The sequence below is a fragment of the Astatotilapia calliptera genome, chromosome 16 (assembly GCF_964374335.1).
Source record: "Astatotilapia calliptera chromosome 16, fAstCal68.1, whole genome shotgun sequence".
Lineage (NCBI taxonomy): Eukaryota > Metazoa > Chordata > Actinopteri > Cichliformes > Cichlidae > Astatotilapia > Astatotilapia calliptera.
The window spans coordinates 802,718-810,508 of NC_137437.1; the positions used below are offsets into that span (position 1 = coordinate 802,718).

At 43.1% G+C, this 7,791-nt stretch overlaps 1 long non-coding RNA gene across 1 annotated transcript; it reads left to right on the forward strand.

Moving 5' to 3' along the window:
• The first annotated feature begins 224 nt into the window (after positions 1-224).
• Positions 225-643, forward strand: LOC145421066 (uncharacterized). The gene is made up of 2 exons (XR_013902337.1): positions 225-400; positions 490-643. It is a non-coding gene; the product is annotated as an uncharacterized LOC145421066 (long non-coding RNA).
• Positions 644-7,791: the final 7,148 nt, after the last annotated feature.

Here is a 7,791-nt window from a genome sequence, read left to right on the forward strand (position 1 = left end):
CTTTATTGTGGACCCGGCGCTTATTGTGGATTTTTACAGGAGGCATCCTGACAAGCCTGGAGGACCGCCGGGTGGCGTTCCTTGAGGGGGGGATACTGTTAGGAGGTGGTGGGTAGGTGTATTGTTGTTGTTTGGGTTTTGTTTTCCTTTTTGTTATAGGTAGGCGAGGCGGGGCTTGATGGCATTCCAACACACCTGCGACGCATCGGACGTCATCAGTGAGCGCTTTTAGGGAGCAGAGTCACGGACGTCTGGTGTCGGAGTATTGTCGCTGTCACAAGTGCCTGTTCCATTGCCTGTCCGTCTACCTAGGATTTTGTGTTGGCTATTGTGGATCCGCGACGGAGTGCTACGTTCCATCAGGCTGCGGTCACTGCAGCAGCTGTGGTTTGTGTGTCAAGTAAGCTCTCCAACTCTCTCCGTCCACTTGTGTTTAACGTTTGGCTATCAACGGTATGCCGTAAACTCTGTTTTGTTCCTTGTTGTCAGGTAGCTCCGGTGCGTCATCTGCCTACCTGCATACCTCGGCTCCGTCTCATCTCCTCGGTGTTAATCTCCTGGCACATTTTTATCTGTCACTGTATATAGCCCCTTCCCTTGTAAATATCCCCTACTCGTGTATATAAACTTGCATCACAAACTATTTTGTGTCCGTGTGTGTTTCTGCCACGTAATCCATCCGTGTCAGTCTACCTAACAAAGATTAATTGGCTCTGTTTTGAGTTTTGTTCAAAAAAGAATGACTTCATATAGGGAAAAATATATATCACATGTGCAGGACACCTTAAACTAGTATTTTAATTAAGCAGCAAGGCAGAACAAAGTCAGGGCTGTATCAAGACACGAGGACTAAACCCCAATTCAACCAGACCCAGAACTGATCCAGAATTAAAACAGGACTACAACAGTTCAAAATCAGGACTACTTGGGACTTAACCAAGACAGAACCACAATCAGAACTAGATGATAGTAGCACTAAAAATCATCATATACCTGCACTACACTTATTTTTTAATTCTACCAAAGTACAATATTTAGATTGAGAAAAGTTTATATAATTATTTAGCCTTGTTGTGCAAACAAGCCTGCAGAACTTAATAAATATAGAATTTGAAAAATAACAAACCTAAAAAGAAACACTAGGTACGAGATATGTCTGTGAAGGTTCTCAGTCATCCAGGTCATCGTAGTCAAAGGAGCTTGCAAAGAAAAGCGTCTGGACTTCTTTAAGTTACTTGAAGATGTTTCACTTCTCATCCGAGAAGCTTCTTCAGTTCTAAGGTCAAATGGTGGAGAGTCCCAGATATAAACCTAGTAGGAGTAACCCCCCACAGAGGGACAAAAGGACCCCCTGATGATCCTCTAATCGCCTGAGCCAAGGTGTGAAACTGGGTGTGGGTCAGCCAGAGTTTCGGGTTCACTCTACTAACCTATCAGAAGCTTCTTCAGCTCAGAATGGAATCGTCTGGAGTTTCTTATTAATTAACAATAAACTTAGTGTACATGTACTCCTAAATTTGATGAAAGTGATAAAAAACAGACAGCTCTGTCTCTCTTTATTCTGACATTTAACTAATTCAAAATATATTTCAATATTTATCTAAAACAAAAGTTTACTCTAAATTGATGTTGTAAAGTAAAAATGTTTTATGTTTTCTACCTAAAGTGTATGTAAATATCTGGTTACAAATGTGAATATCCTGCTGTGTACTGAAATCCCTCTTGGGCTACGTCCACACGTACACGGGTATTTTTGAAAACAGAGATTTTCCATTTTCGTTTTAAAAAATAATCCCGTCCACACGTAAAGGCAGAAATGAAGGAAAACGCTGCTAGGAACATGCCAAAGCAGCAGGTGACGCTATATTCCTAACCGTGTAGAAATGTTGGCCAATCAGAAGTCTAGAAGCCTCGGCGGGAAAAAGTAAACAAAGCTGGGGCATAGAAGCAGAACCGAGTCGTATGTGTGGAGGGACAGTAACTGTGTGTATATGTAAGCATTTAAACACTGCAGAGAGTAAAATTAACAGTAACAGTATTGTAGAAATTCATTTCACCGAAACAATAACGTGGCGCACACTGTGACGTCAAAAAAGGCGCACATCTTTGACGCTGCGTTTTCTCCGTTTTTTTCATCCACACGTAAATGCAAAAACTGAGTTTTAGAAAATATCCACCCTGCACAGAGTTTTTAAAAATCTCCATTTTCAGTGACTAAAAACGCCGTTTACGTGTGGACGAAAGGCGCAAACGTGTAGAAAAATCTGCGTTTTCAAAAATACCCGGGTACGTGTGGACATAGCCTTGTTTTGCATAGAAATATACTGAACAACATACAAAGCATAATATATAAAATAACATTTACCTGAGTTTTTTCTTTGAAAGAAGCCTCTAATGTCCATTCTTATATTTCAGTACATAACTGAAACCGATTTAGTCGGGGAGGGTAAGAACTGAAAATGTGAAATAAACACACGTAAGCTAAGACTCTAAAAAAAATAGCATTTGTTCGGCTTTTCATTTCGCCATTTGTTGAGTCACTTGAAGAGCAAGTAACGTAATATTGGTCAAGTGATCAGTTTGATATCAATCTTTCGTGATACACCGTCATAGTTACATTATTTGTACAGTACGAATGATTTGCTTTGGTACCTGCTCAAACTTAAGCTCTCCTTAGTATGGCTGGCTCCGTTTCTCCAACAGTGCACTCACAGGCAGCAGCTGCCCCGCCCCCTCGCGCTTAGTGTCTGAGCTCGGATCATACCAATATCAGGGGGGATTCACGCACAGTCGTAAATTCCCACAGTGTGCACTATGTGCTTCGAACATTGTGTGTACTTTTTGTTTTATACAGTTGTCAGCCAGGCATCTAACTATGAAAAAATTACACTCCAAAAGAGCTTCTGACAAAACAACCTGGGCTTAAGCCCAGTAAGCCACCCCCACGCTCCGCCCCTGTACGAAGTCACTTTCATCTCTACAGGACTGTAAGCTGTCATCTGTGAGGCGTGAGCGCTGTTTGTTTTAACATAGTTCACGGTGGAGCTGCTGACATAATGTGGATCCGAAGATCCATAATTGGCCTACGTGGGGTTGAAAGTCTCGATAAATGCACGCCGTTTCGGCGGGTATACCGGCTTCCGCCAGTGTGACGCTTATTATGAGCAATGAAAAAATAATAGAATATAATTTAATTTTTATATTTCGATATCACAATAATCTTCCAATTTAGAACTACAAGGTAAAAAATAACTAACATAAATAAAATACACTTCAGCTAAATACTTCTAATTTATTTTCCCAAACCACATCCCAACTGTTACTGTGTTACAATATTGTTATAAATTCATACAGAACATGACTTTTTCTTATAGATCTGCCGGATGTAAAACAGTACAGTACCTTTGTCAGGGACAAAGGTACCATATTGACATATAAGCAGTTTCATGGATAGGTGAATTCAGTTAAAGATATGGACTTGATTTCAAGTGTTGAAATCGCATTTGGTAGCTTTTCAATGGACCTGTTAATATAAAGTCCAAAGAGATATTGCAGGTAAAGGATAAAGCATAATAATAAAGGGTAAAGGAGGCTGAAAGCTTTGTGTTTGTTCTGTATAAAAGAACGAGCGTATTCACTAGCTGGGGAAAAAAGAACCAAATGATCATGTAGTATAACAAACTCCAGTCAAGAGATGCCTTCATTAATGTTAATACAGAATGTTTATAACAAGGTGGTTATACATTAGTGATGGGATTTCCGGCTCTTTTTAGAGAACTGGCTCTTTCGGCTCCGAACCGGCTCTTCAGGTTGTTTTGTTGCTTTAATTTATTTATTATTAACAATAATATAAAATTATGCACAAAATGAATTACTAATGTTAAAAAAAGAAGTGGTTTTATTTATATATGTTTATATATAAATATATGCGGTGGCCCCTAGAGACAAAACATGTACAAACTCCAAAGCACATTTCTAGCATGAACTGAACTTCGAAACAGAGCTACTAGATCACTTAAATCACACAATTGAAAGCATGTGTGTATTGTTTGTGTATTTATACACAAGCACTTATATATATTCAAATAATTTTAAAAAAAAGTTCATGTACCCTTTTACTACCACACACCAAATCTGGTCGTTGGTACTTGCTGGCTTGTGTAGCCACAAGATAACAAAAGCTCAACACTGTCCCCTAGCATCCTGGAGCACTTCTGTTGTGTTTTTTTACGTGCTTCTGAGTTATTACGTTAAATATAAATTAAAATATGAAAACAAAAAGAAGATGCATATTCTCTGTCATATGGACCTACATGAATAAACCTTCTGAATCCTTTATCATCTGCAACTGAAAATAGTTGTGGATGATTACTATACCTTTCTAATGTGACGTTGTTGTCCCTGGCTCTCTTTCTCTCTCTCTCCCTCCCGCTCTGTTCCTGTGCTACTGAGTGTAACTACCGCCCCCCCTCTCTTCCCAGCATAAAGCACAAGGCTGGCGTGCGGAGTGACGCGGAAAAAAAGTGCGAGAGAGAGAGGGAGGGTGAGAGAAAAAAAAAAAACCCACGGCTCGCGTCGTTCACGTCAAAGATCCGGCTCTAAGAGCCATTTCGTTCGCGACCGACACATCACTATTATACAGGAGACACAAATTAGCCTGAAAACAGAGACTGTCCAATTTTAAAGGCTTTAACTGGGCAGTAAGAATAGAAGTGCTATGTGATGCAGTCCCAAAAGTACTGAACAGCCACTGAAAATGTGCAATCTAACCTTTTTTGTGTCCGCCTACTGGTGTTGGCCAGAGGGGCCGATGGCGTGATATGGCAGCCTTGCTTCTGTCAGTCTGCCCCAGGGCAGCTGTGGCTACAACTGTGGTTTGCCTGCACCAGTGTGTGAATGTGAGAGTGAGTGAATAGTGGAACTGTAAAGCGCTTTGGGTACCTAGAAAAGCGCTATATAAATGCAATCCATTATAACCTTTCTCACAATTTTAAAGGAACTGATTCAAAGACAGATCACAATCGAACCATTCTTTGGTTTGCTCATGCTCAACGTCTCATCTAAGTTTAATAAACTGTGTAGCTTCATAAAGCAACTTTGAATATTTTTTAATATTTAAAAAAGTAATAAATGTAAACACTGTCATTTACAGCCACCAGGGAACCATGTGGCCTCATGGCCTGAGTCTGTACAGCCATTCATATTCTTCTCTTTGGGGTGAAATAACTACATAATCAAAGCTTCTGCTGCTTTTTCAACTGTGATAATGTAGTAATGAACCAAATCACACTCTCTGCAGTCTTTCTATGCATGTACGATATTCTGGACTGTTGTTGCTATGGCTACGTATTCCCATTGCTTTGGTATACTATTTTAAACAAACAGCTGTCAGTTGTTTATAACAGAGAAAAACATGTGCATCAAAGAAAAAAGAAAAATAGTTATTTTTTATATATTGTTATAAGAAAAAATGAAAACAAAAAATGTGATGGTAAAATTTCTAAATGTTTGATGTTTCAAACACGATCATTCCTTGTTGAGTCGTACAGAGATTTCGTCTGTTTCGTCTTTGTGAATGTGCCACTGAGTCAAATCAACAAAACTACAAAGTCAGAAAGCTGAATGTGGAACATTTCACACTAGGTCGCAGTGTTGGGTAAGCAGAAAGCCAATGTGTCGCCAACGAGACATTTTCAGACAGCGACAGAAGAGTCGCTGGACATGTGTCCGTCACCACGTGTCCGTCACCACGTGTCCATCATCACGCCTCCATCATCATGCCTCCATCATCCTGCGTCACATCATTCTGCGTCCATCACCATGTGTCCGTCATTACACATCCATCACCACGCGTCCATCATCACGTGTCCATCATCACGCCTCCATCATCATGCCTCCATCATCATGCGTCACATCATTGTGCGTCTATCACCATGTGTCCGTCATAACACGTCCATCATTGTGCGTCCATCATCATGCGTCCATCACCACGCGTCACATCATTCTGCGTCCATCACCATGTGTCCATCATCACGCGTCCATCATCAGGCGTCCATCATTACGCATCTATCATCACGTGGCCATCATTGTGCGTCCATCACCATGCGTCCATCATCATGCGTCACATCATTCTGCGTCCATCACCATGTGTCCATCATCACGCGTCCATCATCAGGCATCCATCACCATGCGTCCATCATTGTGCGTCCATTACCATGTGTCCGTCACCACGCCTCCATCATCACGCCTCCATCATTGTGCGTCCATCATCACGCGTCACATCATTCTGCGTCTATCACGACGCGTCCATCATCACGCGTCACATCATTCTGCGTCTATCACGACGCGTCCATCATCACGCGTCACATCATTCTGCGTCTATCACGACGCGTCCATCCTTACGCATCTATCATCACGTGTCCATCATTGTGCGTCCATCACCGTGCGTCCGTCATTCTGCGTCACATCATTCTGAGTCCATCACCACGCCTCCATCATCATGCATCACATCATTCTGCGTCCATCACCATGTGTCCGTCATCACGTGTCCATCACCATGCGTCCATCATTGTGCGTCCATCACCATGTGTCCGTCATCACGCGTCCATCATCACGGGTCCATCACCATGCGTCCATCACCGTGCGTCTATCATTGTGCGTCCATCACCACAGGTCCATCATTGTGCGTCCATCACCGTACGTCCATCACCGTGCGTCCATCATCACGCGTCCATTACTATGCGTCCATCACCATGCGTCCATCATTGTGTGTCCATCACCACGGGTCCATCATTGTGCGTCCATCACCGTACGTCCATCACCGTGCGTCCATCATCACGCGTCCATTACTATGCGTCCATCACCATGCGTCCATCATTGTGTGTCCATCACCACGGGTCCATCATTGTGCGTCCATCACCATGTGTCCGTCACCACGCGTCCATCATTACGCATCTATCATCATGCGTCCATCACCACGGGTCCATCATCACGCGTCCATCATAATGCGTCTATCACCACGGGCCCATCATCATGCGTCACATCATTGTTCCTCCATCATTGTGCCTCCATCATTGTGCATCCATCACCACGGGTCCATCATCACGCGTCCATCATCACGCATCTATCACCACTGGTCCATCATCATGCGTCACATCATTGTTCCTCCATCATTGTGCCTCCATCATTGTGCGTCCATCACCGTACGTCCATCACCGTGCGTCCATCATCACGCGTCCATTACTATGCGTCCATCACCATGCGTCCATCATTGTGTGTCCATCACCACGGGTCCATCATTGTGCGTCCATCACCATGTGTCCGTCACCACGCGTCCATCATTACGCATCTATCATCATGCGTCCATCACCACGGGTCCATCATCACGCGTCCATCATAATGCGTCTATCACCACGGGCCCATCATCATGCGTCACATCATTGTTCCTCCATCATTGTGCCTCCATCATTGTGCATCCATCACCACGGGTCCATCATCACGCGTCCATCATCACGCATCTATCACCACTGGTCCATCATCATGCGTCACATCATTGTTCCTCCATCATTGTGCCTCCATCATTGTGCATCCATCACCACGGGTCCATCATCACGCGTCCATCATCACGCATCTATCACCACTGGTCCATCATCATGCGTCACATCATTGTTCCTCCATCATTGTGCCTCCATCATTGTGCATCCATCACCACGGGTCCATCATCACGCGTCCATCATCACGCATCTATCACCACTGGTCCATCATCATGCGTCACATCATTGTTCCTCCATC